This window comes from Anser cygnoides, chromosome 5 (assembly GCF_040182565.1).
Source record: "Anser cygnoides isolate HZ-2024a breed goose chromosome 5, Taihu_goose_T2T_genome, whole genome shotgun sequence".
In the NCBI taxonomy this organism is placed as follows: domain Eukaryota; kingdom Metazoa; phylum Chordata; class Aves; order Anseriformes; family Anatidae; genus Anser; species Anser cygnoides.
This window is the reverse complement of record NC_089877.1, coordinates 10,618,047-10,626,916: the sequence shown is the minus strand read 5'-3', so window position 1 is coordinate 10,626,916 and position 8,870 is coordinate 10,618,047.

Genomic DNA, 8,870 nt, shown 5'->3' with positions numbered 1-8,870 from the left:
TGAAAAGCTAACAATTACTACCTCTCAAGAGGTCTGTGCAGCACTATTGGATGGTAAGATTCCTCTTTTGTGTACTGTATATTTTGTTCAGCTAGAGACCAAAGAACACTTTTTCTACCTTTTCTTATCAATGAGTAAAAGAATTCCACTGTTTTTTTTTTTTCTTCTTCTTGTGGAGGTTCTGTTTAGAGAACTACCGAAGAGAAAATGCAGCAAAAAGAGTATAACAACTACATTTTGTATGATAAATGAACACTATTGATTTTCATATAGGGCCTTTCATAATGATCTGTATATAAATGGAGTCAATTAAACATGACATTAAATATAAAGGTTTAAAGCTGTTATTTAAATTGACAGATTTCCCAGGAAAGACACTGAAAAAGCAGCTCAGGTTTAATTGTATCCCCTCCCAGCTATGAAGATAGATATGGAAGGCTTAAAAAACCAAAGGAAATGCAAATAATCATAGTAAGCAGTCAAGATTGATAAGAAGTCAGCAAGTAAAGCCAAGACATCCCCAATGGTTTGAAAAAGTTGTAGGAACGTTTTCACTCAGATTGGTTGGTGGAGAAGTTGTTAGAGGAAGAGAGAATGACAGAGAGCCGTGTAGTTTTCTTTTCCTGAAACTCTGAGATAAAATTTAACCTGTTCCTCTGCAATGTGATGGGAAAGATGATGGTAGGAAGCATAAGTACAGTTCTGGGAAGGAACAATTTTCAGTCTATTCAAATTAAGTGTCATAGAGAGAAACAATAAAGACTGCTAACCTTTGTGTACTGTTGGTGCTATAATTATTATAAATTAATACATTATAAGACTTTGTAAGAACATTTTCCAGAAAAGAAAACTACTTATTAATTTCATAAAATAGTTTCCATACTGGTTATTTGAAACACAGCATTACCTATATTTTAGTTTGCAGGGTTGTTTTTTTTTTTTTTTTTGGGGGGGGGGGAGGAGGGGTGGGAGGAGGGGTACAATTGTTCTTGAGTATTGCTTTGTGCTATGTCACAATATCTAAGCTATTTAAGAGCTTGCTTCTCATTTCTAGAAATAACTTAGGTGCTTTGAAGCCTAAGATTCATTTTTACTTAGGTTTTTGCTTAAGTCACTTTTGAAAGTGAAGCACAGCTTTCATCTTGCCTAGTTTTAATGACAGGAAGAGAAAAACAAAAACAAAAACAAAAAACTTAGTCTAATCTAGTTTGGGGGTTCTTGTGTAAAGATTAGACAAAGAGACATAGAGGGGCCTTTTTATCTCGATTGTTATAAGCCCCTTTCACCCCAAGATCTCTTTATCTTTCTGGTCATAAGGGAGAATCCTTTATAATACGGTTATTATTTCTGTCATGTTTTATAGTAGCTGTATAATAATGCTTTGTATATCAGTCCAACACTGCACTCTCTGTGGCTTGGATTCTATGGGAAACTAAAGGCTCTGAATCATGTAGATTTGCAAAGGCTTTCAACATTCATTCTCCCTGGATGGTGGTGAAAATTACAGACCTTTTTAATAATTTGTATCATTAAATTACTACATTTAGAAAATGACAGTAAAAATGTATCTGTGCATCTCTACTTCCACTAACTTCAAGAAATACATATATTTTCCTAAGGAATATAAATCACGTGCTAAATGATGGGAGTCAGCTTATCCTAGTGGGAAATTTTTCCAGTGTTTAGAATTGCTCAGTACTTTGGCACATTCACCTGACACATCTGACTGAGGAAACCCAAGAGGAGACTCATCTGACCTGGTACGTATGGCAATGGTTGTCTTTTATAATTATTTTATTGTAGCTAACAAGGTTTATGCATTTACATTGCATAACCCTCCTTTGAAGATTTTCTCTGCTTTGGAGGGGAGTCCATCAGTATTTGTAACCATCTCATGTATAATTGTACTTTTTCAACTTCCTATTTTCATACTATATTTAAAAAATTTCTAAGCATACCTATTCATTTAAGTGCCTATGACCTAACTCTGATTAAAGCATTTTAAGAGGTATTTTGTAAACACTTTTTTTTCCCCCATTAGGTTTTCTATATTCTTATAATCTTACTTATAAATAGTTACATGTGTTGAGTCTGGATTCATTTGAATTACGCACTAGAAAGCATGACGTTCTTGTTTCTTTAAAATTTTCATTTAGATTTATTTCTGATTGTGAACAACCCCTCGAAGTCTAAGTATGCGATGCACAGCATCCTATTAGTTTTTCATATAGATTAGGGAAGAAAAAAAAGTCTTTTAAAGTATTACTGAGAGATGCACGGATAGTAGATATAAGTTACTAAGAAGCAATTGGAATGTAATGATTGATGGAGTAAATTAACTAATGCAAAACAGAGAAATTCGGATATAGCCCTGTCGCAAACCTTACCCCACTATGTCTGCAAATTCTGCAGCTTTCAACACTGAACAATACCTTCATTTCACTTCTAATTTAGAGAGTTATTGACTCCAGGGTTTTGTAATACAGCTTCAGTAAAAGTTGGCACTTGAAAAACTTTCCAGTTTAAATGAGAAATTTGCTGTCTCTCTAAAAATAGATATGACTGTAGTAACAGGAATACAATCTTCCTTGTCAGTATTTTGCAGTGGTTCAGCATTCAGAAGTTAAAATTACAATAAAGCAATATTAATGGAAGAGCACACATCCCAGTTTCCACACTCATTTAGTAGTAGCTCCTGACTGAGAACAGGTGTGCCAGTAATGGCAATGTTTTCTACATCATGATAAGTATTAGCAGCTCATAAAGAGCTAAATGCCATAGCCAAAGAGTTGTCATCTAATTTTTTATTTATTTTTTTCCCAAAAATTTCACTTATTCTAAGTGAATGATGCAGTTTGGCCAGATCCAGAGATGATTTGAACAGCAGAAGAGGTTTATCTGCCCAGTCTCTCCTGTGATGTGACTGGAGTTAATGCACACCCTCAGTGCAGCTGTCTTCAGGTGCCCAGTGCTTTCTAGAAGTGACAAGTGCAGGCAGCGATGCTCTTGCACAACATTCCATTTGCAGAAGGGATGTAACTGTCATCTCCCATATTTTCGTTTCCTAGGGAAAGAAAATAACCCAAAGATGTGCTGCAATTACCATGTCAGGTGTTTTTGTCAGAAGAAGTTACTGTGGCTTGTGCTTAGCAATTGCACAGTAGCTGCAGAATGACTTCTAGATATGACTGCTTTTTCTGGCAGCAGCTGCTTCTTCAGCTGTCATCATTCCTGGAGGTTTGGGGACATATTCTTGTTCTGCATCTGGGCACATGTGAAGAAACATGAAAGTGAACGGGAGATGCCTGTCTCCAGTGTGGACCCCAATAAACAAGGTTTCCAGGAATAGAATATAGGGCAGGGTTCTTAGAGGTTGAAAGCCTCTCCCTGAGGGGCATTTTGGAAAGAACATAGGGACAGCCTCTGTGTCACACAGATTATCCCAGTGGGAATTCTGCTCTAGAGCATTTAAAACAAAGATGAAACTGAACCAAAGTCTCAGAAATATACTCTGTCCTTTTTTACATTATTAGCTTTCTCAGTTTGCCAGTCTGGATATTGTAAAAGGTCAGTTGCCTTGGCTGATAACTTTCCAGTATTGCTTTCTTCTTGTCAAGCAGAAAGGAATATTGGCTTTATTCATTCCAACTATCAGACTTGCAAATATTGCTACAACCTCAAATGATATTATTTATTGACGATTATTTTTTTTTGTCCTTAGAATTGATGAAAGGGATATTTACAAATGATTCGATTTATTTATTTTAATTTCTAAAGGATGTTCTGGTTCATTCTGTTATGAAATATTTTGAAGGAAAAAATCATACACTTTATAAGAGTTTATCTATTCCTGCTCTATATCAAAAAGATTAATTTCTATAATCATTTATTTTGAGCAGGAGTGACATGCAAACATTTTTATTTCATATACTAACTAATTTTCAATAAAAAGTGAAGTGATGTGGATTCTTTTTTCCATTCAAGAGTAATATGAAAGCAAAAGGAATATTATGGCACTTCTCTCCAGTTCCTCTGAGGAATTTATTCCATCTTTATTCCACTCTTCCTATTGTAATGGGATTCATCTAGTCAGGGGTAGATATATACAGTGTTGCTATTTCTGAGTTATTTGCCTATATTTCCTTCAGAGTTGATTGAGACAAACTTGTGTTTCCATGGCATGTTATCTTATTTATAAAATCTAAAATAATTCAAACCAGGTTTATCATATTCTGTTTTATAAAGAATGCTAACCAGATTTGTTAGGTATCATGGTTCTCAAAAGTTCTTAGGTGACAGCTAACTAGCCCTAGCAGCCCACCTACACTGCTGTGCACCCCAGACTGGAAATCTACTTTCAAAGACAAATGAATGAACGCTTTCTTCGTTTACATGTGAATTCTGTCTTTGTATGCAAAAAGCAAGAAACAACTTTTCAACTTATTAATACTGAGATGCACAAAATTTTACATTTCTAGGAGGAGAAATATCTTCATATGTAATACTTACATATAGGTGGGTGGTCACAACATCCAACCTAGATATCTGACATTTCCATTAGCAAACAATTCCATTTATAACAGTAGAGTGAGTACCTGTGCCTTTTATTTTTGGTCATTGTTGACAGTAATGAACACTTGCAGAAGGGCAATTTCAATAGGATCATAGCCCCATGGAATCAATGGTACTGTGACTTGCTGCCGTAATTTCCTGCAATAAAGATGTCATTGATTATAACATTAAGAATAAATTAGGAGACTGGGAACTTGGTCATTCATATGCTTGTTTTGTTTTCCATTGTGTCATGATGAGACTTTAAATTTTATTCGAAGACAAATGTTTTTTTTTTTTTTTTTTCCTGGTGTAACAAGGAAAGCTTTCTCTCTCCTCTTTTTTTTCTCTCTCCTCTTTTTTTTTTCTCTCTCCTCTTTTTTTTCTTTCTCTCTTCTCTTTTTTTCTCTTTTATTTCTCTTTTTTCTCTTCACATAATAAATTTACAAATTGTTTAGTCACTGTGATCATGTCTGTAACTGTGTGCTGTGCTGCTAAAGATCAAATATCATACAGACATTTAGAGGGACAAGAACTTTCTATGTTAACACTATTATTGTTTCTGTAATAAAGTTCTGTCTGAAGTATGAAGTAGATAGGTAGTGCTATTGCAATTTTATTTCTGCAGGTTCTCAACAAACCCTGTTGTAAATAATAAGAACTTAGCTGCATGTTCACGTTAGCTTTCCACAGATAATGTCACAGATAAGGTAGGACCTATGGCATGACAAAACATCTAGAAGTAGCTACGTCTGCTCCCTCACCTGAGAAGGAGAAGCTGTATGGGCACTGTTTTCAGAACTGTCTTCTGTCTACAGAATTGTCTCCTTTACCCCTTTCACATACTGAATATATTATAGAACAACCTCACATAACATAAAAGTTTGTTTCTTTGTTTTTAAATATCATAGGCATGACTACTTTTGAAAGACTTCAGTCTTGGCCATTGAGAACAATAATATTGTCCTTCTTCATTTTCCAACGTAGCCAGCAGAATTAATCCCAGGGACAAGGTTTAAGACCAGCCATTTAGAGTTTGTACTGTTTGTTTTCCCCTAGGTATAAAAGATAGGGATCCGTCCCGGAAAGAGGCAAACCCTTTTTGTTTTTACAATATCAAGTGCATTTTAATTCCAGGACAGCACAGAAAATATTTCAAGGAGCTATAAAACTTAGGTAGATATAGGAAAAACAAAAACAAAAACAAAAAAAAAGAAACCACTGTTGCGTTCTTAATGGAATACAAAGAAAATATAATCTTACACCAAAAAAAATAATTCCTATTTCCACTTTGTACCATCAGAACATTTTATTTAAATTATAGCTTTCAAGCCCCTGATATTGTATTTTTCCAAGAAATATGTATAACGCTTTCTTCTTTTAAATGCACTGTATATATTAAAGCAAGGAATCAAATGAGTCTGTAACTAGCTGAGTGAAAGACATCATTCTAATTTTATTTTTTTTTTTTATGAATTTTGAATCATTATCTTATTCACCCTTAAAATAGTTCTTGCAATGAAGAATAAAACTGGACAATGTAAGAAATATGATTTCATAGTTTATTTCTAAAAAAAAAAAGCATGAAATAAAGAAAAACGTGGTGTAACAGCAATTTCAACTTATTCATTACATTTAAAATATACTTAAGAATATTACATCAATATCACACTTCTGGAGATGAATGGCTTCTATTCTTAAACAGTAAGTTTAAAAAAAAAAAGTCCATTTTGCTGGGTAGAAATTCATGCTATTCCAGATAGGGACAGTTTGAGCTGTCTATGCAGTTTTAATGAGAATCCACCAGATGGCATGGGAAAATGAACCTCATTAATAGAATTTTGTAAATGGTGATATTTCAGGTTTGCTGGCTTACTTTGTCAAAAGTCTTGTTTTGAGGCAAAAAATCTTGTGATATTAAAATGTTTTAAAATCAAGCATTGTCTTAAAAAATGTGCCACAAAATCTGTTTTTTTCCTTTGTCATCTTTCATTTTTTTTTGTTATTTCTTTACTATAATGATTTAAAGGCATTTTGTGTCACCAAAGTTCTGTTTAAATTCTGACTGAATACATTTAAGCAATACATTTAAGCGTGTTCCTAGCTTTAAATACTCCAACGTGAAGCTTATGTTTAAGAACATTGTTGAACTGGGGACCCAAATGGTAAAGTCTTTAAATTAGTGAGCTCATAAATACTGTCTTAGATTTAAGTCATAGATGATGGTCAAAAAAGGGCTGTGGCAGGCTCTGTACGGTCATTAACACTTGAGATTATTGTGTTAACTTCAAGACAGATGTAGAGTATTAATAATTGAATTGGCATCCTTCCAATGTAACTATGGAAAAGTCTTAAAAAAAAAAAAAATCTCTCAGAAAACCACCGGTATTGATCTTCCATCACTGCATTCAGTGATTTTGGAAAGAAGTGCAAGTGAATAAAATTTCTACTATTTTTTGTCTTCATTTTTATTAACTCTTTTAACAGTTTGTTTGTTTTTTTTCTCTAGAGCTGAGAAAAGCCTATGAAATGGAATTGCAGTGAGTTAAATAAGTACAGTAGCCTCAGGAAGATATTAATTTTTAACATTAATATATCCCTATAGAAGTCCCATTTAATTGTTTTTAAGTTCAATCTACATTATTTTTACTGAAGCTAAAATAGGGTCAAGATTTAAATGTATCACTTTTTCAGGTTCATCTGTAATTAAACCCAAAATACTACACTTATGACCACGGTGCAGAATTATTGCTCAAAGCCTGATCTCTCTAACCCTAACGTCAAGCAAAAATTCCTTCTGACTTTACATGGAATACTATCAAATATCATCACTCAGCAAAAATTTCTTTGAATTCAATACAACAGCATTGGCCATTCAGGCCATATCTACATTAGCAAATACAGAATCACAGTAAGAGGAGATCTCTAGAGCAAAGCAGCTGGTGCTGACGACTCAAAATCTCTAGATTCTGCAGAATAGCTCTAGCTTGGTTCTGTGTGTTCTGGAGCCTTTGACAGGTGGCATGAATTAGTCAGTGTCGGTGGTACATTCTCCACTGGAGTTTTTTCTTCAGTGAGGTTCAGGACACCTTTACAGCAAACGCTTGTTAAGAAAGAACAAAAAGGAGACTTGCTTCAGAAATATACTCTAGAGCTGAACTAAAATGCTAGTGTGAATGAACTGTTTCAGAGGACATTTGGTTTGGGTGAGGAGGACTGACAGATTTTTTCTCCTTATTTGCTTTACAGTGATTTTCAAACTTTCAAAAACAAAAAGAAAACAAAACAAAACTGAACAATCCCCACAGGTGTGTTCTGTCTCACCTCTGACTTGTTACGAATATTTTTATGACTCTAAATTTGATAACATCATAAGATTCTCATACACTTTCTTCCCACAGATATTTGTCTGAATATTAAATAAGAAAGGTCAACAATTTCTGGCATCTTTCCTTTTCCCTTGTTCTATTTACCTCAGAAGGAGTTGAATATTACAATTGAGGATCTTAGATGGAAGTCTCGATGCATTTTTCAGTTTTACTTCCGAAAAATGTACTCATCTTTGGTTCAATGTAGATGGCTATGGTCATTGTTTCTGGAGAAATACTGGCCCAGTTTTTGACCCCCATCTCAATGAAAAATTTATGTTCTCTATGTTCAAACAGATTTTCCCATATTCCAACTTAAGTCTGCTGCCTCTCATCCTCCCACTGTCTATATTTGAGAAGAGCGTGGCTGCATCTTCTTTCAACCCTCCCATTACATTGTTTCAGATAGCTCTGAGAATTCCCCCTAACTTTAACCCAACCCTTCCTCAGGCTGAGTGAGCCCTGTCCTTTCAACAAGTGCTCCAGCTTCTCACCTTCTTATTAACCCAATAATGCCAACAAGACTGATGTGCTCCATTATTCCGTTGCACTGGGGGGCCCCAAACTGGACGCAAAGCTCCAGATGTGGTCTGAGTTCCAGAAATACTGTCTTTGCCTGAGGTGTTATAAAATATATAGAAAAAGCCTTGGGTGATACACGTGCAACTTTCTGTCCAATGACATCTCTGCACTAAGTATTGCAGGTGACTGGAGCCATGACTATTTTTTTTCTGTGAGTGTAGGCATCTTGATGTAACTTAGAGATTGCCTCCTGAAGTTTTGCTGCAGTCCTTTTCTCCCTCTGCTCCAGGCAGCTCTACCAACCTTTGTTAAACTAGCAAGGATCAGACCTTGTGGTGATATTATCCATTCTTTTACTTTCATAAAGAATACAGCCTGACTGAAACTGAAAGTTACAGGATGAACAAAAACTAAAGTTAGTTGCAACTT